Genomic DNA, 22,813 nt, shown 5'->3' with positions numbered 1-22,813 from the left:
GCATAAAAGTGGATGGGTGGTCTACAAGTTTGATACAAAAGAGGATCGCGATAGGGTCTTGCAGGGAGGGCCTTACTTTGCTTTTGGAGTTCCTATTTTTCTGAAGCTTATGCCGAGGTGTTTTCTCTTCCATGAGGATGGTCGGCTTGTTCCAGCATGGATACAAATACATGGTTTACCACCGGATTGTTGGTCACAGAAGGTCTTGAGCATGATTGGCTCGGAGGTAGGAAAGCCTTTATACACGGATAGTTTGACACGATCGAGGGAGCGGATGGAGTATGCTCGTCTTTTGGTGGAGATTCCGGTCATTGGGGACAGAATTTATGAGGTTCCTATCACACTACCTACTGGAGTGCAACTTGATCTCCGAATTTTCTATGAAATGGTGCCCGACTACTGTGAGACTTGTAAGAAGATTGGACACCAAAAAGAAGACTGTGGCGGTCCGAATCGTGCAGGGAGGGCAAGATCTAAATCAGCAGGGCACTGGGGGAGAAGACAATCAAAACCGAGATCCAGAAGTCGGGCATGGCGACCGAGACAACAACCACAAAATATGGAGACTCCAGTGGCACAAAATGATTTAGCAATTGTGGTGGTACCTAATCCACAGCCTGTGGCAGTTGTACGTCCTTCAGATCATGAGGAGGTGGATGCACAGGATGTACATCATGTAGAGGCGGAGAATGCAGAGGAGTTGTCTACTATACCGGAGGTTTCAAGTAGCAAGGAGGCCTCTTCTTTTTCAGCAGATCATCGGTCTCGTACAGATAGTAGTGGTGCAAATCGATCCTCGGCGGCATCCTCTTCAGCACCTTCATCCTCGGCACCATCATCCACGGCTGCTTCTGTAATATTGGGATCGACTTCTTCAGCATCGTCTCAAGTTGATTCTGTGAGACATAAAGGTTAATTATGTGTTGAAATTAATCATGATGCTTTTGCCTTTTCAAGGGAATGGAGGAGATATTAATTTACATGGCAATACTTTTCCCTTTATGTCTCACAGAATCAACTTGAGACGATGCTGAAGAAGTCGATCCCAATGTTACAGAAGCAGCCATGGATGATGGTGCCGAGGATGAAGGTGCTGAAGAGGATGCCGCCGAGGATCGATTTGCACCACTACTATATGTACGAGACCGATGATCTGCTGAAGAAGAAGAGGCCTCCTTGCTACTTGAAACCTCCGGTATAGTAGACAACTCCTCTACATTCTCCGCCTCTACATGATGTACATCCTGTGCATCCACCTCCTCATGATCTGAAGGACGTACAACTGCCACAGGCTGTGGATTCATATTTTGTGGTTGTTGTCTCGATCGCCATGCCCGACTTCTGGATCTCGGTTTTGATTGTCTTCTCCCCCAGTGTCCTGCTGATTTAGATCTTGCCCTCTCTGCACGATTCAGACCGCCACAGTCTTCTTTTTGATGTCCAATCTTCTTACAAGTCTCACAGTAAGAATTAATTTACCGCCAAGTATTGCCATTCAAGGGAATGGAGGAGATATTAATTTACATGGGGAATGAATTTGTTCGGGTAAAAGAATTAATTGGTGAAAGAAAAGCACGGCGAAAGGAATTAATCGGCGAAAGAAAAACACGGCGAAAGGTATTAAGCGGCGAAAGAGATTCACGGTACAATTTCATTTATGCTATCTTTGGAAATTCGCTTACATTGACCAAGGGTGCAATTATAAAATCTGTGGAGACTTTGCTGATGTGGTGTTGGGAGCAAGTATGCTTGACATTTCTTAACACGTTGATGACACATGAGGTTGATAGGTGGCAATTGATAATTGGATTGCTAGGCTCATGTTGCATGTTTTTATCTTTGAATTTTAATTATGTATGTGAGGTATGGGGGAAAATGGTGCATAGATTCATCGTAATTGATCTATCTAGTCCGCAGCAAACGGCTTGCGGTAAAGACAGTACCAAATCCGTTGATGGCTGGGGCTTTGCCAAAAAGCCCGAGAGGGTGAATAGATCCACCATAACGATCTATCTAGTCCGCAGCAAACGGCTCGCGGTAAGGACAACACTAAATCCGTTGATGGCTGGGGCTTTGCCAAAAAGTCCAGGAGGGTGCATAGGTCCACCATAAAGACCTATCTAGTCCGCAGCAAACGGCTCGCGGTAAGGACAACACTAAATCCGTTGATGGCTGAGGCTTTGCCAAAAAGCCTAAGAGGGTGCATAGGTCCACCATAAAGACCTATCTAGTCCGCAGCAAACGGCTCGCGGTAAAGACATGATAAATCTATTGATAGCTGACCACTTGCTAAAAGTGGGACGACGATATAAGGTGGAGTGATAATCTTGATGAATCCAAGCTATGCTTTGATAAACTGCGGTTTGCTGCTGTCCGAATTTCTGAGATGCTGTCCGAATTCTGCATCTGCTATACAAATTTTGAAGCACAATACAATTGCTGTCCGAAGATTGATTTGATGATTGCACTTGGTGTTGACTTGCATATGTGACTTTGGATTGCTGTCCACGGTTTGGAATTTGGCTCACATCATGAAAGGCTTGGTATGCTTGGTAACTAGCATGCAAGTGTGAGAAAGTGGTGTGTGAGTATGATTGGAGGTAGTGTTGACTTTGTTTTATGCATGCATGATGTAGAGAGGAGGAATATGTAAGTGACTTGAGTGATGAAAAGGGAGTTCCCTCACTTATGAGGATAAGCTCCTTGATATGCTGTATGGTTTGATATTCGGTTTGAGAGTTTCCCTCTCAAATCGATTTTTATATATACATGTACCTATTTCCGTGAAATATGGCCTACACGTAGAACATACCCGCTGTCAGAAAAAGGTGTCACTTGTCCTTTTGCCTTTTCTCCCCGGAAAGAGTCCGGACGGCCCGCTTCCGTGATATCCGGCCGGACGTATGCGATGGTTTACTTAGGGAGGTTCTCAATCACGTGCTTTGTGGAGACTATTAGCAGTATGCTACCTGATCGTTTTGGCCGAGCGTGCAATCCGATCGGCTCTGCGATCTCGTCCGTTGAGCTTCGGAACCCTGACTTTCGACGAGACGCCTTTAACCATCAACTAGACACCGGCTGGCCGCCCGGCCGGTCGAACCCTCCCCTCGCCGCCCGGCCACCTGCCACTTTGACTTACACGTGGCGTTGACCCCACCGGACGGGGGGGTCATGTTCTTACAACCGGATCACTTGCCTCACCTTCAAGTCTAGTCGAAGGAGGCGATTAGTCCGACTGACTGGACTACTAGCCTAGCCGGTCGGCACCTTCAGGCCCTCCTGCTCCGCTCGGCTTTCCGCAGGGACGGTCGTAAGGTCAGTCAATCCACAACCTTCCTCGGATCTCCTCGTAACCTGCGCCAATCCTCGACATTAAGACTGAGCATGCGCTCATTAAATGCCTCGAATGGCTGAATGCCACGTGGCGCACTGTCGTCATCGTACGGTGGAGGCGGCGTGGGGCTTTGATGGGATCGAGGTCGTTCGAAATGGACGGCGCGATGTGCACTTTGACTCCCGTGACCTGGATCCAACGGCGGAGGCCGCCCGGCCCCCGCCATATAAAATCTTCGCTCTCTCCCATTCCCCTCACTTGCTTTCGCAATTTCAACCCCTGCCCCCAGCGCTTGGAGCTCCGGCGATACCGTTTCTGTTCTCCGACACTTTACGGCGCCTCTTCCTCGATCCTTTTTCCCCGCAGTAAGGCTTTACACCTTTTCTTTCTTGCTTCCGGTGTTTACTCCGTATTTGTCTCCCCAGTTTCAATCCTTGAAACCTCTTTTCGCTCGTTGTTTTTCTCCTGCCTTTTGCTTTTTTGATTTCTTCCAATCGGCCCATGGCTAGCTCTTCCCATCCCGAAGATCAATCCCTTGGTCCTTGGTACACCACCATGCAATCACGATTTGATCAACGTGACTTTGACATTCTAACCGATAATTTTGAAATCCCCGAAGATTTTGAACTTCTTTTAGCTGGTCCTTCCGCCCGGCCGCACCGGCCGCCGCGCGGAGCTTTCTGTGTCTTCCGCGACCAGTTTACCGCCGGTCTGCGTTTCCCTGTACATCCGTTCATCATAGACGTTTGTAATTTTTTCGGTGTGCCGCTCGGCAGTCTGGTACCCAACACCTTTCGTCTTCTCTGCGGTGTTGTTGTTTTGTTCAAGATTCACAACATCCCCCTCCGACCGGAGGTCTTCTTTTATTTCTATTACCCCAAGCAAGCCGAGCCGGGCACCTTCATGTTCCAAGCTCGGCCCGGCTTAGTCTTCTTCAACAAACTACCCACTTCCAATAAACATTGGAAGGATTATTTTTTCTACATCCGTATGCCCCATCAGGCCAACTTCCCGACCAAGTGGCAGGTCGGCTTGCCCCCCACTCCCGAGCTGAAGAAATTCAAGACTCGACCGGACTACCTCTATGCGGCAAATATGCTAGCCGGTTTGCGGCTTGACATCAATAAGCTTCTTCACAAAGGAGTGATGTACATTTTCGGCCTGAGTCCAATGCGGACTCCCCTTCCGAGCGGCTTTGGTAAGCCTTTTACTTGGTCCTTTATTTTGATTGCTAACTGATTTCTCTCCTTTCCTTTGCAGCGGACATCGTCATGGAGTCGGTAATGGCCGGCATTCTGAAGAGAAAGGCGGCGGTGCTCGAAGCCGCGGCGGCCAAAGAAATGGAAATGCTGGGTATCCAGCCGGTCGGATCCCATGAAGGGGAAAACGGGACTCAGGCTGAGTCGGCCGCTCCAGCTTCTCAACAAAACGTGGCTAGCGGAGCCACCCCCACTGGGGAACCAACTGTCCCCGAGGAAGGTTCCGCTCAGGAGGAGGAGCAACCTCTACCAAAGAGACGCCGAGTGGAGACTCCCCTGTGGTCGGCTACCTCCGCGGTCCAACCATCCGAGCGGGTCACTGCGACTGCTCGGGGCAAGCGCCAGAGGTCGAAGCCATTTCGTCCGACCGGACGCCTTCCGAATGGGACGAGTCGGCTGTTCCAATTGAGGCTACTCTGGTTAGCACCCTTCTGCCCGCTCGTCACTCAGTCCAGCACTCAACCATTCATTCTCAGTTTTCTGCGCCGGCTTCTGATCCCCTTCCGACCACCGGTCGGACGACCCCCGGCCATGGCCGCACTGTACGAGTCTCTCTTCATCTCCCGACTGAAGAGCTGCTGCCAGAGGCCGACCGCCCGACCGTGCCCAAGCATACCATCACCTTGAAGGGGCCCCTAGCTGAGATGTGGGCCGACGCTCGGGCGCGCGTCGCGCTGATCCCCCTTCGGAACTTGGCCAATAGCCACATGTAGGAGGCCACGGGGGTAAGTCCGCTTTCTTCGAAGTTTTGTACACATTGTTTCCGATCGGCCACTAATAACTCTAATTTTCTTTTGCCAGAGATGGGTGGAGGAGATTGTAGTCTCCAATCGTTTAGCCCTGGTGGATGAGGAGTTAAGGCAACTGAAGGCGGCGTGCGGTCCGTCCGGCTCTCAAGGCCCGTCTTACTCAGAGCTGCAGAAGGAGCTGAAGAAGGCTCAGGATCTGCTGGCGGCCGAGCAGAGGAAGGCGGCCGATCAGGCTCATGCCCTGGCCGAGTCCGAGCGACAAGTCAAGTCGCTTGACACAAAATTAACCCTGGCCACCACTCGGAAAAATACGGCCATCTCCGATCTGAAGAAAAAGAACGTGGAGGCTCGGGGCCTGGAGCTGAAGGTAAAGGAGCTGATGGAGCAGCTCGACAGGGAGAAGGCGGGCCACTCGGCCGACGTGGACAAGCTTCAGAATCTGAATGAGGCCCTTACTAGCTCCCAGGCAGCTTTCAAAGAATATCAAGATGCCGAGCCGAGTCGAATCGCTGCCTTAAGGCAGAGCTACATCCGCTCGCCTGAATTCTCGGAGAAAATCTGTGAGCGGATGTACACAGCTTTCGACTTGGCCATGACCGCCACCACCACTTATCTGAAGTCTAAGGGTCTTCTTCCGGAGTCCACTACTATTCCTGCCGGCGATCAAGTGGTGCTCTTGGAAAGTATCCCCAAGGACCTTTATGACTACATTGAGTAGACTCTCTATATGTAATTAGGCCGCTCGGCCAAAAATGGATCTTTTTTTGTACTTAGGCCGCTCGGCCTAAAGTTTTAATCTTAATGCAACGCTTTTCTTTCACGTACTGTCTTTTTGCTAGTGAATATGTATGTTGCCCGCTTGCCTATTATCACCTCTCGGGTATTCGAAAGGTTACCAAGTATTTGGCGTTGCCCTTCCGCTCGACTTAATACGTAATATTTCTAAATATTCCGCTTTGACGTCGGTCGAGTACCTTTAGGTGCTGGGCCGAGCGGAACGTAGAGATGATCTAACACTATTGGAGGCGACTTTCTGGGGCAGTTACATTCTTTTAATTGGCATATTCCGCTCAGCGAGTTTATAGACGCCGGCTCGTCTCTCGATATTTAACGTCGGAGCTCGACGGTCTTCCGCACGGAAGGTTTATAGACGCCGGCTCGTCTCTCGATATTTAATGTCGGAGTTCGACGGTCTTCCTCTCGAAAGGTTTATAGACGCCGGCTCGTCTCTCGATTTTTAACGTCGGAGCTCGACGGTCTTCCGCTCGGAAGGTTTATAAACGCCGACTCGTCTCTCGATTTTTAACGTCGGAGCTCGACGGTCTTCCACTCGGAAGGTTTATAGACGCCAACTCGTCTCTCGATATTTAACGTCAGAGCTCGACGGTCTTTCGCTCGGAAGGTTTATAGACGCCAGCTCGTCTCTCGATTTTTAACGTCGGAGCTCGACGGTCTTCCGCTCGGAAAGTTTATAGACGTCGGCTCGTCTCTCGATATTTAACGTCGGAGCTCGACGGCCTTCCGCTCGGAAGGTTTATAGACGCCAGCTCGTCTCTCGATTTTTAACGTCGGAACTCGACGGTCTTGGGCTAATCCTTAACATAGCCGCTCGGCAAACACACTAGCCATCCTTTTAATTCATTTCTGCTTCCTGCATTACAAGGACATGGGCGACTAGAATATACACAAAAATGAGTTACACCAGTGCACCTTTCATCCGGCACGATAAGGCTGGAGATGATTTGCACTCCATGGCCGATCCAGCTGCCGTCCGTCTTCATCCTCCAAATAGTAAGCGCCCGAGCGGAGCTTTTCGATAACCTTGACGGGGCATGCCCAGGGAGCTTCCAGCTTGCTGACGTCACCGACCGGCTTGACTTTGTTCCAGACAAGGTCATCGACCTAGAACGATCTGGAGATTACGCGCCTGTTGTAGTTTTGCTTCATCCGTTGACGGTACGCCATCAGCCGGACGGACGCCTTGGCTCTCTCTTCATCAACCAAATCCAGCTCCATGTTCCTCCGCTCAGTGTTGCCTTCATCGTAACTCTGGATTCGGACGGATTCGACACCGACTTCGACGGGAATCACCGCTTCGCCGCCATACACCAAATGGAAGGGCGTGACGCCAGTTCCTTCCTTCGGGGTCGTTCGGATGGCCCATAGGACGCTCGGCACTTCATCAACGCAACTTCCTCCCAAATGGTCGAGCCGAGCGCGCAGAATACGAAGAATTTCCCGATTGGCTACTTCGGCTTGACCGTTGCTTTGGGGATAGGCTACAGAGGTGAAGTGTTGCTCAATGCCGAAGCTTTTGCACCAATCTTCGAGCAATTTTCCTGTGAACTGTCGCCCGTTGTCGGAAATAAGTCGACGAGGGATGCCGAACCGACAAATGATGTTCTGCCAGATGAACTTCTTGACCATCTGCTCGGTGATCTTGGCTAGCACCTCGGCCTCCACCCACTTGGAAAAATAATCAACCACAACCAATAAAAATTTCCGCTGTCCGGTTGCCATAGGGAACGGACCCACAATATCCATTCCCCACTGATCAAACGGACATGAGACTGTTGATGCCCTCATTTCCTCCGCCGGTCGGTGGGAGACATTGTGATACTTCTGGCAGGATAGGCACGTCAACACGGTCCGAGCGGAGTCTGCTTGTAAGGTTGGCCAGAAGTATCCGGCCAGCAGGATCTTCTTAGCTAGTGATCGTCCGCCCGGATGCCCACCACACGATCCTTGATGCACTTCTTGGAGGAGGATGTAAGCCGAGTCTTTCGAGCTCACACATTTCAACAGCGGGCGAGAGAAAGCCTTCTTATAGAGCTGATCACCAATGAGTGTGAACCGACCGGCTCTCCTCCTTAACAGCTCGGCTTCATTCCGGTCGGACGGGGTGGCGCCCAAGCGCAAAAACTCCGTGATAGGTGTCCTCCAGTCGCTCGGCAACGTGAGGCCTTCCATCCGGTCGACGTGCGCCACCAAAGATACTTGTTCAATTGGCTGCTGGATGGCGATCGGCGTTATTGAGCTTGCAAGTTTGGCTAACTCATCAGCCGCTTGGTTCTCCGTTCGGGGTATCTTCTGGATAATAACTTCTCTGAAGTCGGCTCTAAGTTTCTCGAAGGCTTGAGCGTAAAGCTTGAGTCGAGCGTTGTTGATTTCAAAAGTACCTGTGAGCTGCTGAGCGGCCAATTGGGAGTCTGAATGGAGCGTTACCCGTCCGGCCCCTACATCCCGAGCGGCCTGTAAGCCAGCTATAAGGGCTTCATATTCTGCCTCATTATTCGTAGCTCTATAATCCAGCCGGACGGATAAGTGCATCTTCTCTTCTTGGGGAGACAGCAATAAGACACCAATATCGCTCCCGAGCCGAGTGGAGGATCCGTCTACAAATACCTTCCACATGGCTTCGAGCTCTGGTCTTTGTACCTCGGTGACGAAATCCGCCAAGGACTGCGCTTTTATCGCCGGCCGGGGCTGGTATTGAATGTCGAACTCGCTCAACTCGGTTGTCCATTTGATAAGCCGTCCGGACGCTTCGGGATTCAACAACACTCTTCCCAACGGACTATTCGTCTGGACGATGATAGTATGAGCCAAGAAATAAGGACGGAGGCGCCGAGCGGCGAGGACCAAAGCGAAAGCAAGTTTCTCGAGCCCGGTGTAGCGAGATTCAGCATCTTTTAAAATATGGCTCAGAAAATACACTGGATCTTCTCCGCTCAGCCTTACTAATGCTGAGCCGACGGCTTGTTCAGTAGAAGATAAGTAGATACAAAGTGGCTCACCCGCAGCTGGCTTGGCTAGTACCGGAAGAGAATTCAAATATGTCTTCAGATCTTCGAACGCCCGATCGCATTCTTCGTCCCATTGAAACTTGGCAGCTTTGCGCAAGATCTTGAAGAAAGGCAGGCTCCGGTCGGCGGTTTTGGAGATTAACCTAGACAGGGCAGTTATCCGACCGGTTAAACGCTGCACTTCCCTCAGATTTCTTGGAGACGGCATGTCTTGTACAGCTTTCACCTTGCTGGGATTTGCTTCAATACTCCGCTCGGTCACTATGTAACCTAGGAAGCGTCCTCCTTTTGATCCGAATAGACACTTCTGGGGATTTAGTTTAACGTCATACCTCCTCAGTGTTCGGAAAGTCTCCTTCATGTCTTCCAAGAGGTCGGCCACTCGGACGGATTTGATGAGAATGTCGTCCACGTATACTTCTAGATTCCGCCCGATCTGCTCTCTGAACACTTTGTTCATCAAGCGTTGATACGTGGCTCCCGCGTTCTTCAATCCGAACGGCATCACCTTATAGCAATAGGTGTCGTCGGCTGTAACGAAGCTAACTTTTTCTTGATCTTCCCGAGCGAGCGGCACTTGATGATAGCCTTGGTAAGCGTCAAGCATACATATTAATTCGCAGTCGGCTGTAGAGTCCACCTACTGATCTATCCGGGGCAGAGGATAAAAATCTTTCGGGCAAGCTTTGTTGAGATCCCGAAAATCTATGCACACTCTCCACTTGTTGCCTGGCTTGGAGACTAATACTACGTTAGCCAACCAGCTCGGGAACTGCACCTCGCGTATATGGCCGGCCTCCAGAAGCTTCTCAACGTCCGCCCGGATGATGACATTCTGCTCGGCGCTGAAGTCCCTTTTTCTTTGCTTTACGGGCCGAGCGTCCGGTCGGACGTGGAGCTCATGCTGTGCTATACTTGGTGAAATTCCGGGCAGTTCATGTGTCGACCAGACGAAGATATCATGGTTTCTTCGGAGACATTGGGTCACCTCCTCTTTCTGATTCACCTCCAGATCGGACACGATGAAGGTCGTGGCCTCCGAGCGGGTCGGGTGTATCTGCACTTCCTCTTTTTCTTCGTAAACTAAAGAGGGAGGCTTTTCAGTGATGGCGTTTACCTCGATCCGGGGCGTCTTCCGAGCGAAATTGGCTTCTACTCGGACCATCTCGATGTAGCATCGTCGAGCGGCCAGTTGATCTCCCCGTACTTCTCCCACTTTGTCATCCACGGGGAACTTGATCTTCTGGTGGAAGGTGGAGACAGCCGCTCGGAATTCGCTGAGAGCTGGTCGCCCCAATATGACGTTGTATGCCGACGGAGAGTCCACTACGACGAAGTTTGCTGTGCGCGTCCTTCTAAGCGGCTCCTCTCCCAGAGATATGGCCAGACGGATCTGTCCGACCGGCTGAACTTCATTACCCGTAAACCCATAAAGGGGGGTTGTCATGGGAAGCAGCTCGACTCGATCAATTTGCAGTTGATCGAATGCTTTCTTGAATATGACATTGACCGAGCTCCCTGTGTCAATAAAAATGTGGTGAATAGTGTAGTTGGCTATTACCGCTTTGATGAGAAGGGTGTCGTCATGGGGGACTTCAACTCCTTCCAAGTCTCTGGGTCCGAAACTAATTTCGGGTCCGCTCGCCCGTTCCTGGCTGCAGCCGACCGTATGGATCTGGAGCTGCCGGACGCTCGCCTTTCTTGCTCGGTTAGAGTCACCTCCAGTCGGCCCGCCAGCAATGATGTTGATCTCGCCTCGGGAAGTGTTACTTCTATTTTCTTCCTGCCGAGCGGACGGTCGAGACCGTTCTCTAGACATTCGGCGATTCTCACGCCTTGGAGAGTGATGCCGATCGGGAGTCTATTGTTTTCGCCTGTCAATTTGAGTCCGATCGGCTTCATGAGTTCTCTGTCGCCTATCGGATGAAGGAGATCGTCGACCGCCATTCCGGGGCACGAGCTGAGCAATCAAGGGAAGACTTCGACAATCCCTTGTGTTGTGCGTATCCGTCCGGTGGAAGGAGCAGAACATCGGGGTCAGGAGTGCGGAATAGGGCCCGAGGGAATGCAACGGTGGCCTGAGGTGCTTCCGCTCGGCCTCCTAATGCTGATGTTGCTTGCTGCTCTGCCCGCTCGGCTGGTGCTTTCTGTTTCTATTCGACGAGCTTAGCGGCCCTCAACTCGATTAGAGCGTCGAATTCCTCCGTGGAAAGCGTCACCGTGTGTTGTCGTCCAGCCTCGTCCATTGTTTCCGTTCGGATGCAGGAGCGTTCCCACAGACGGCGCCAAATTGATCCTGTCCGAATCGCTGAACCAACGGACACGGGGCACGTGGCGCTCTCCTGGCAGCTGACGTAGATCCTCGGCCGGTCGGACGGCGCTCCGGCGGACCTGCACAGAAGTCGGGCCGGGAAGGGGTTCCCTGCGACGACCCTCCGACGCTCAAGTCAGGCAAGCAAGCAGTGAAAAAGTGGCTCTCCTAATATTAGAACGCGTACCTCCGGCGAAGGATGAGGGTCTTTATATAGGGCAGCGGAGAAGCGAGTGTACACATACCGAGGTGTACACGTGTCCGCGGCCCATACCCCAGTAAGGGCTTGTCAGTGAGCTTACCTGACCCATACTGCTACAGTCCAAGCATGTCCTCGATGGGACAGCGGAACCCCCTGTCATAAGATTTGAAATATGGCCTACACGTGGAACATACCCGCTGTCAAAAAAATGTGTCACTTGTCCTTTTGCCTTTACTCCCCGGAGAGAGTCCGGACGGCCCGCTTCCGTGACATCCGGTCGGACGTATGCGGTGGTTTACTTAGGGAGGTTCTCAATCACGTGCTTTGTGGAGACTATTAGCAGTATGCTACCTGATCGTTTTGGCCGAGCGTGCAATCCGATCGGCTCTGCGATCTCGTCCGCTGAGCGCCGGAACCCTGACTTTCGACGAGACGCCTTTAACCATCAACTAGACACCGGCTGGCCGCCCGGCCGGTCGAACCCTCCCCTCGCCGCCCGGCCACCTGCCACTTTGACTTACACATGGCGTTGACCCCACCGGACGGGGGGGCCCCTGTTCTTACAACCGGATCAGTAATCATCACTAATCAAGATCCTGCTATGACGAAAGTCATTGTCCATTCTATTCCATACTGAAATTTTAGAAATCCAAGACTCTTAAGTCAATCAATGAATTTCAAACAAAACTCATTGATAGACCTGGAGGAGCCCGATCAAACTCATTCCATATTCTATGGTTTACATTGGTCACAGGAGTTCAAATATGCCCTGACAAGCCCTTACTGTAGCAGGACATGCTTGGACTGTAGCAGTATGGGTCAGGTAAGCTCACTGACAAGCCCTTACTGGGGTATGGGCCGCGGACACGTGTACACCGCGGTATGTGTACACTCGCTTCTCCGCTGCCCTATATAAAGGCCCTCACCCTTCGCCGGAGGTACGCGTTCTGATATTTGGAGAGCCACTTTTTCACTGCTTGCTTGCCTGACTTGAGCGTCGGAGGGTCGCCGCCGGGAATCCCTTCCCGGCCCGACTTCTGTGCAGGTCTGCCGGAGCGCCGTCCGACCGGCCGAGGATCTACGTCAGCTGCCAGGAGAGCGCCACGTGCCCAGCGTCCGTTGGTTCAGCGATGGACAGGATCAATTTGGCGCCGTCTGTGGGAACGCTCTTGCATCCGAGCGGAAACAATGGACGAGGCTAGACGACAGCATACGGTGACGCTCTCCACGGAGGAACTCGACGCTCTGATCGAGTTAAGGGCCGCCAAGCTTGTGGAGCAAAAACAGAAAGCAGCAGCCGAGCGGCCGGAGCAGCAAGCAACGTCCGCGTCCGGTGGCCGAGCGGAGGCACCGCAGGCCACCGTTGCATTTCATCGGGCCCTATTCCGCACTCCTGAAGCCGCAGCAACTAATCGGGATTGGGGATCTTCTTCGGATGAAAGGCCAAGATGAGACGACAGAAAAGGGAAAGCTCCCCGAGCGGATACATCGCCCGAGCAAATTAATCGCCAGTTCTCAGAAGTCATCTTGAAGGATCCTTTGCCAAAGCACTACGTGCCCCCGACGATCGGCGAATACAATGGGACCACTGATCCGGATGATCATCTGGGTAAATTCGACAACACTGCTACCCTTCACCAATATACGGATGGGGTGAAGTGTCGAGTTTTTCTAACCACCCTCTCTGGATCGGCTCAACGATGGTTTCGGAGGCTGCCGGACGGGTCCATCACAAACTTCAAGGATTTCCGAATGGCCTTCCTCCATCATTTTGCAAGCAGTCGGCGCTACCAGAAAACGAGCGTGAGCCTGTTCGCCATCAAACAAGAAGCCCGTGAATCGCTCCGAGCTTACATCCAGCGGTTCAACAAAGTGGCCATGGACATTCCAACGGCTACCTCGGAGACCATGATGAATGCCTTCACACAAGGCCTAGTGGATGGGGATTTTTTCCGATAGCTCATTCGAAAGCCGCCCCGAGACTACGACCACATGCTTCATCGGGCCAACGAATACATCAACGTGGAGGAAGCCCAAGCAGCCCGAAAAAAAGAAACTCCAACCGAGCGGGCTCCTCCCGCCGAGCGGAAGCAGCACGTTGTTCATCCACCCAGAGGACCAAGAGCCGAAGCAATCCGCTCCCCCCATGCCAGGTCCCAAGTGCAAGAGGTAGCTGCCGCCCGGCCCAAACCCAAGAAGAAATGGACCCCGATGTTCTGCTCCTTCCACCGGACGGATACGCACAACACAAGGGATTGTCAAAGTCTTCCCTTGATTGCTCAGCCCGTGCCCCGGAATGGCGGTCGACGATCTCCTTCATCCGATAGGCGACAGAGAACTCATGAAGCCGATCGGACTCAAATTGACAGGCAAAAACAACAGACTCCCGATCGGCATCGCTCTCCAAGGCGTGAGAATCACCGAATGTCTAGAGAACGGTCTCGATCGTCCGCTCGGGAGGAAGAAAATAGAAGTAACACTTCCCGAGGCGAGATCAACATCATTGCTGGCGGGCCGACCGGAGGTGACTCTAACCGAGCAAGAAATGCGAGCGTCCGGCAGCTCCAGATCCATACGGTCGGCTGCAGCCAGGAACGGGCGAGCGGACCCGAAATTAGTTTCGGACCCAGAGACTTGGAAGGAGTTGAAGTCCCCCATGACGACGCCCTTCTCATCAAAGCGGTAATAGCCAACTACACTATTCACCGCATTTTTATTGACACAGGGAGCTCGGTCAATGTCATATTCAAGAAAGCATTCGATCAACTGCAAATTGATCGAGTCGAGCTGCTGCCGATGACAACCCCCCTTTATGGGTTTACGGGCAATGAAGTTCAGCCGGTCGGACAGATCCGTCTGGCCATATCTCTGGGAGAGGAGCCGCTTAGAAGGACGCGCACAGCAAACTTCGTCGTGGTGGACTCTCCGTCGGCATACAACGTCATATTGGGGCGACTAGCTCTCAGCGAATTCCGAGCGGTCGTCTCCACCTTCCACCAGAAGATCAAGTTCCCCGTGGATGACAAAGTGGGAGAAGTACGGGGAGATCAACTGGCCGCTCGGCGATGCTACATCGAGATGGTCCGAGCAGAAGCCAATTCCGCTCGGAAGACGCCCCGGATCGAGGTAAACGCCATCACTGAAAAGCCTCCCTCTTTAGTTTACGAAGAAAAAGAGGAAGTGCAGATACACCCGACCCGATCGGAGGCCACGACCTTCATCGCGTCCGATCTGGAGGCGAATCAGAAAGAGGAGGTGATCCAATGTCTCCGAAGAAATCATGATATCTTCGTCTGATCAACGCATGAGCTGCCCGAAATTTCGCCGAGCATAGCGCAGCATGAGCTACATGTCCGACCGGACGCTCGGCCTGTGAAGCAGAGAAAAAGGGATTTCAGCGCCTAGCAGAATGCCATCATCCGGGCGGAGGTGGAGAAGCTTCTGGAGGCCAGCCATATACGTGAGGTGCAGTTCCCAAGCTGGCTGGCTAACGTAGTATTAGTCTCCAAGCCGGGCAACAAGTGGAGAGTATGTATAGATTTTCGAGATCTCAACAAAGCTTGCCCGAAAGACTTTTATCCTCTGCCCCGGATAGATCAGCTGGTGGACTCTACGGCCGGCTGCGAATTAATATATATGCTCGACGCTTACCAAGGCTATCATCAAGTGCCGCTCGCCCGTGAAGATCAAGAAAAAGTCAGCTTCGTGACGGCCGACGGTACCTATTGCTATAATGTGATGCCGTTCGGATTGAAGAATGCGGGGGCCACATATCAGCGCTTGATGAACAAAGTATTCAGAGAGCAGATCGGGCGAAATCTGGAAGTGTATGTGGACGATATTCTCATCAAGTCCGTCCGAGCGGCCGACCTCTTGGAAGACATGAAGGAGACTTTCCGAACACTGAGGAGGTATGGCGTTAAACTAAATCCCCAGAAGTGTCTATTCGGAGCAAAAGGAGGACGCTTCTTAGGTTACATAGTGACCGAGCGGGGTATTGAAGCAAATCCCAGCAAGGTGAAAGCTCTACAAGACATGCCGCCTCCGAGAAATCTGAGGGAAGTGCAGCGTTTGACCGGTCGGATAACTGCCCTGTCTAGGTTCATCTCCAAAACCACCGACCGGAGCCTGCCTTTCTTCAAAATCTTGCGCAAAGCCGCCAAGTTTCAATGGGACGAAGAATGCGATCGTGCGTTCGAAGAGCTGAAGACATATTTGAATTCTCTTCCGGTACTAGCTAAGCCAGCTGCGAGTGAGCCACTTTGTATCTACTTATCTTCTACTGAACAAGCCGTCGGCTCAGCATTAGTAAGGCCGAGCAGAGAAGAGCCAGTGTATTTTCTGAGCCATATTTTAAAAGATGCTGAATCTCGCTACACCGGGCTCGAGAAACTTGCTTTCGCTTTAGTCCTCGCCGCTCGGCGCCTCCGTCCGTATTTCTTGGCTCATACTATCATCATCCGGACGAATAGCCCGTTGGGAAGAGTGCTGTTGAATCCCGAAGCGTCCGGACGGCTCATCAAATGGACAACCGAGTTAAGCGAGTTCGACATTCAATACCAGCCCCGGTCGGCGATAAAAGCGCAGTCCTTGGCGGATTTCGTTACCGAGGTACAAAGGCCAGAGCCCGAAGCCATGTGGAAGGTATTTGTAGACGGATCCTCCACTCGACTCGGGAGCGGTATTGGTGTCTTATTGCTATCTCCCCAAGAAGAGAAGATGCACTTATCCGTTCGGCTGGATTATAGAGCTACGAATAACGAGGCAGAATATGAAGCCCTTATAGCTGGCTTACAGGCCGCCTGGCATGTAGGGGTCGGACGGGTAACGCTACATTCAGACTCCCAATTGGCCGCTCAGCAGCTCACAGGTACTTTTGAAATCAACAACGCTTGGCTCAAGCTTTACGCTCAAGCCTTCGAGAAACTTAGAGCCGACTTCAGAGAGGTTATTATCCAGAAGATACCCCGAGCGGAGAACCAAGCGGCTGATGAGTTAGCCAAACTTGCAAGCTCAATAACGTCGATCGTCATCCAGCAGCCAGTTGAACAAGTATCTTTGGTGGCGCACGTCGACCGGATGGAGGGCCTCATGTTGCCAAGGGACTGGAGGACACGTATCACGGAGTTTTTGCGCTTGGGCGCCACCCCGTCCGACTGGAATGAAGCCGAGCTGTTAAGGAGGAGAGCCGGTCGGTTCACACTCATTGGGGATCAACTCTACAAGAAGACTTTCTCTCGCCCACTGCTGAAATGCGTGAGCTCGGAAGACTCGACTTACATCCTCCAAGAAGTGCATCGAGGGTCATGTGGTGGGCATCCGGGCGGACGATCACTAGCTAAGAAGATCCTGCTGGCCGGATACTTCTGGCCAACCGTACAAGCAGACGCCGCTCGGACCGTGTCGACGTGCCTATCCTGCCAAAAGTATCACAATGTCTCCCACTGACTGGCGGAGGAAATGAAGGCCGCTACTGTCTCTTGTCCGTTCGACCAATGGGGAATGGATATTGTGGGTCCATTTCCTATGGCGACCGGACAGCAGAAATTTTTACTTGTGGCAGTTGATTATTTTTCCAAATGGATGGAGGCCTAGCCGCTAGCCAAGATCACCAAGCAGATGGTCAAGAAATTTATTTGGCAGAACATCATCTGTCGGTTCGGCATCCCCCGTCGACTTATTTCCGACAACGGGCGGCAATTCACAGGAAAATTGCTTGAAGATTGGTGCAAAAGCTTCGGCATTGAGCAACACTTCACATCTGTAGCCTACCCCCAAAGCAACGGTCAAGCCAAAGTAGTCAATCGGGAAATTCTTCGTATTCTGCGCGCTCGGCTCGACCATTTGGGAGGAAGCTGGGTGGATGAAGTGTCGGGCGTCCTATGGGCCATCCGAACGACTCCAAAGGAAGGAACGGGCGTCACGCCTTTTCATCTGGTATATGGCGGCGAAGCGGTGATTCCCGTCGAAGTCGGTGTCGAATCCGTTCGGATCCAGAGTTACGATGAAGGAAACGCCGAGCGGAGGAACATGGAGTTGGATTTGGTTGATGAAGAGAGAGCCAAGGCGTCCGTCCGGCTGATGGCGTACCGCCAACGGATGAAGCAAAACTACAACAGGCGCGTAATCCCCAGATCGTTCCAGGTCGGTGACCTTGTCTGGAAGAAAGTCAAGCCGGTCGGCGATGTCGGCAAGCTAGAAGCTCCCTGGGCGGGCCCCTTCAAGGTTATCGAAAAGCTCCACTCGGGCGCTTACTATTTGGAGGATGAAGATGGACGGCATCTGGATCGGCCATGGAGTGCAAATCATCTCCAGCCTTATCGTACCGGATGAAAGGTGCACTAGTGTAACTCATTTTTGTGTATATTCTAGTCGCCCATGTCCTTGTAATGCAGGAAGCAGAAATGAGATTAAAGGATGGCTAATGTGTTTGCCGAGCGGCGGTGTTAAGGATCGCCCAAGACCATCGAAGCCCTCTCAACCAAGCACCCTCTTGTCGGTGGCCACGCTGAGGAGAAGAGGAAAGGAGGTGTAAGAGAGGAGGAGGAAAGGAGTGGCCAGCGCCGCCCCTGACGCTGGCCGGCAGCGTGAGAGGAAGAGATCCTCCTCCTGGCGGCGGGCTCGAGCACGAAGCCACCCAAAAAAACCTCCTCTCGGCTGTGAGCAGTGCTCCCTAAAAACACTCAAATCCTCAAGCTCTCCCCTGACCCAATTGCCCTCCCACATCTCCTTATTTCCCCTCATGTCCTCAATTACATCCGGATCACAAGCCTCCCCTTCAAGTCTAGTCGAAGGAGGTGTGAGTCCGACTGACTGGACAGTCTAATGCAGAGGCAAAATCACCCTCCACATCGAAGTCAAATTGTTGAACCCCTCACATAATGTCTCCTGAGCGGTCGCTATGGTAATAGTGTCGTATGAAATGATAATCGTGCCGAGCGGAACAATGAATGAGGCGAGTGTTGCCAAAATGACACGTGCTTGGCCGAGTGGAAAAAAAAAACATGTGTCGACCGAACGGTGAAAAATGGTGCCCGCCGGATGTCAAAAAATCGATCAAGCGCCGAGCGAGACTGAGTGATATCGAGTAGACGCTCGGGCGACGTGGAGCAAAGCGATCGGAGCGATCGAGCAAATGACCAAGAGATACTGAACAGATGGCTATGAAGATTATGAGCGAGCTACGAGAAATAATACCAAGACAAATGACCTGATGTCGACCGAGCGACACATTGATGCCGAGTAGACCGAGCGGACAAGCGATGCTGAGTGTGCGACCGTGGAGATGCCGAATGTGAAACAAAAACATCTCTGCAAGCGATGACGATGTTGGGCATACGACACCGAAGATGCTGAACGTACGATCGGAATGATGTCGATCGGACGGATAGATGCCGGGCGGGCGATGCCGAGCGTGCGATCGGAATGATGTCGATCGGACGGATAGATGCCGGGCGGGCGATGCCGATCGGATGGATAGATGCTAGACGGACGCTGTCGTGCGAGCGATCGAAATGATGTCGATCGGATGGCTATGAAAGTGCTGACTTCGCAGCCTCAAGAATAGTCAACGGGTGATCGTAAGGTGCCACCCAGCAATCGAGTGAACTAAATGGAATGATGCCGAGTGACCGCATCACTCGTGAGTCGATCAGAAGTGTAGACCGTGAATCGAAGGCTCGTGGAGGCGAAAGTCACGAGCCGAACGGGCGCATAACCTATATTCTGGTTTGAAACCAGTAGAGATACTCTTTGTTCGCGACCATCGGAGATAGCTCGACCCCGATCGGGGGAGATAAGATGCTCTTATAATCTGATCTGTGACCAGCGAGAAGCGCTCGACCCCGAACGGGGGAGATAAGAAATACGATATGCTGATAAGCTGGCTCGAGGCCAGTGATAATCGCTCGACCCCGAACGGGGGAGATAGAATATCTGAAGCTGGTCCGAGACCAGTGGCAACCGCTCGACCCCGAACGGGGGAGATAGAATATCTGATAACTAGTCCATGCAGCGGTCTTCAAGCCGGGGTTTTATAGTCGCCGGTTCAACTCTACGGTTTAACGTCTGGGCTAGACGGTCTTCAAGCCGGGGTTTTTATAGTCGCCGGTTCGACTCTACGGTTTAACGTCTGGGCTAGACGGTCTTCAAGCCGGGGTTTTTATAGTCGCCGGTTCGACTCTACGGTTTAACGTCTGGGCTAGACGGTCTTCAAGCCGGGGTTTTTATAGTCGCCGGTTCGACTCTACGGTTTAACGTCTGGGCTAGACGGTCTTCAAGCCGGGGTTTTTATAGTCGCCGGTTCGACTCTACGGTTTAACGTCTGGGCTAGACGGTCTTCAAGCCGGGGTTTTTATAGTCGCCGGTTCGACTCTACGGTTTAACGTCTGGGCTAGACGACCCTGAGGGCTAATTCAAACCCGGCCGATCGGCTCGGGGGTCTTCGCCATCGAGCGTGTGCCTCGTATATAATCCGCCCGGCCGATCGGCTCGGAGGTCTTCGCCATCGAGCGTGTAGCTCGTATATAATCCGCCCGGCCGATCGGCTTGGGGGTCTTCGCCATCGAGCGTGTGACTCGTATATAATCCGCCCGGCCGATCGGCTCGGGGGTCTTCGCCATCGAGCGTGTGGCTCGTATATAATCCGCCCGACCGATCGGCTCGGGGGTCTTCGCCATCGAGCGTGTGGCTCGTATATAATCCGCCCGGCCGATCGGCTCGGGGGTCTTCTCCCGAGGAACTAATGCAAATCATATAACTGACATAATAAATAACGGGAAAACTGACCGGGGTCATGAGAATGGCAGAACTCTCCGGCATCGTCCATCTTCACGTTCCAGATCAGGCGCGTTCCCACAGACGGCGCCAATTTGTTCCTGTCTGGAAGCTGAGAAGACGAACCTGCCGGTATGACGTGTCTGGAGGGTTGACCGCATCCTCTTGACCCGGTGGTGAGCTGTCCTCTACGTTGACCAGATCGTCAGAAGTCCTCCTCCGGTCAACTGTACCTGTATCCAGCGACCGGGTTCCCCCGGTCGCTGGTACCTCGGTGCTCGAGGCGAATCCCACAGACATATAAGTAACCGCATAATAGTATAGCAATAAAATGAACAGATACCGAGTATGAGAACTTACCCTGGCCCAGGGGGGCGCCCTCGGATGGATGGATGAACTGGTCGAGCTACTGATCAAGTCGTCGCAGCCCAGGCGACATGTAAGTCAGAATATATCCTCGGCTCACAGGCCGGGCTACGGCACACACTAACGGCTCCTAGGCCGGCTGGTAAAATGCCTCACCATCATAGCAGTAATACAAAGAGCAGAACATCACGGCTCGATGGCCGGAAAACACAATGGATGTCTGGAAACACCGCGGAGGGCTGGATCTACGCCAAAAGCAGTGGAGACAACAAATGTACAGCCGTCGATGCGAACTGTTAGGACGCCGGAGCTAGCTGTGGGGCCGTCGGAAGGGGCAGCGGCGGTGGCTACCGGTGGCAACACCTGCGGGAGGTGGCAGCGATCCTCCTCAACAGCATCAGCACCGGCGAGCAGCGAGAGGGGTCGGCGGTGGAGGCGGCGCCAGTAGCGCCCTCTACTGGACGTGCTCGGGGCGGAGAGCACCATGAGGGGAGAAGATAGCGTCGAGGAGAAATAAAGAAGGGGAACGACCATCGACGTCTGTGAGGAGCGATGTAAGAAGGAGCTTCCTTCGTCGAATCTTCTGGCGGTGGACCAAGACCATCGAAGCCCTCTTTCCCCCACTGTTCCTAGTGGCGGCTCTCAACCAAGCACCCTCTTGCCGGTGGCCACGCTGAGGAGAAGAGGAAAGGAGGTGTAAGAGAGGAGGAGGAAAGGAGTGGCCAGCGCCGCCCCTGGCGCTGGCCGGCAGCGTGAGAGGAAGAGATCCTCCTCCTGGCAGCGGGCTCGAGCACGAAGCCACCCAAAAAAACCTCCTCTCGGCTGTGAGCAGTGCTCCCTAAAAACACTCAAATCCTCAAGCTCTCCCCTGACCCAATTGCCCTCCCACATCTCCTTATTTCCCCTCATGTCCTCAATTACATCCGGATCAGATACAAAAGAACTTTTAATATAAAATATTCAGTTCTATGTATTATCATCCCATAAATAATATTATGTACAATCATAAAACACTTGATGAGATTTTGTTGGATATAAGAGATGTGAAAGGAGAAGAGGTGGAAGAGGAAATAAGCTTCATTGTGAATGGGACTTTAGTCCCATATTAGGAGTTTCATGGCATGTTGGTTGGTTTATATTGATTTACATGCATTGAGGATGTGAACAAATGTATGGGGAGAGGCTCTCTCTCACGCGTGGGTGTGCGAGGGGAGGGTTGTGCAAATCCAGGGCCCGGATTGCACTGAACCATGTTGACTCGTGTGCGGGCATGACCTACTTGCGCCGAATGTCGGACCAGTCGGGGCAAAATTTACCCAAGCGGAACAATCAACATTTTGCCACGTAAACCTTTTTACTGCTTGTGCAACGAATGCATTAAAGAAAGATTAATGTAGGTAAGTAACGTTAGCGTTGCACAGTTGGCAAATAATGATCATTAAACGATCATTAACGCTGTCTATTGGTCTGAGCTCCTATATAAGGAGACTACGACCACAGGCAAAAGGTTACACACATAGAAAAGCAGTGGAAGCTCTCCACCTATGTTCCCTCCTCCTCTGTCGTGCAACTTTTGCTCGATGGAGTGCCCGTGATAGTTCGGGTACCACTCAGTTCGCCGTGACCACCAATGCTTGGTGGAATCATGGATAGCCGTTGTATCTTGGGAAACAGATGACCCAAGAAAGCCTCGAAGTACAGCCGGAGGTTGGGTGAATTTGTTTCAAGGAAACTGCATTCGTCGTAGGCCTTGGTTTACTCAGTTCACTCATTCGACCGCTTTCTAGGCTTCGCTCTGCTGTTCACTCAGCAACTTGTTCGACAGTAACTCGCTCAGCAGAAGCCTTCGACTCGCTTGCAGCAACTTGCTCGGCAGAAGCCTTCAATTCGCTCAGTCGGCCTTAAGCTTCTCTCAGTCTACCTCTTCGCTCGGTCGAACTCTTCACTTGGTCGGCCTCTTCATTCGATCGACCTAAGCCTCTACTTCCGGTCGGTCTTAGCGTCTTCGCTC

The sequence above is a fragment of the Zingiber officinale genome, chromosome 9B, assembly GCF_018446385.1.
Source record: "Zingiber officinale cultivar Zhangliang chromosome 9B, Zo_v1.1, whole genome shotgun sequence".
Classification (NCBI taxonomy): domain Eukaryota; kingdom Viridiplantae; phylum Streptophyta; class Magnoliopsida; order Zingiberales; family Zingiberaceae; genus Zingiber; species Zingiber officinale.
The sequence above is the reverse complement of the archived record's forward strand: the minus strand, read 5'-3'. Positions refer to the sequence as shown.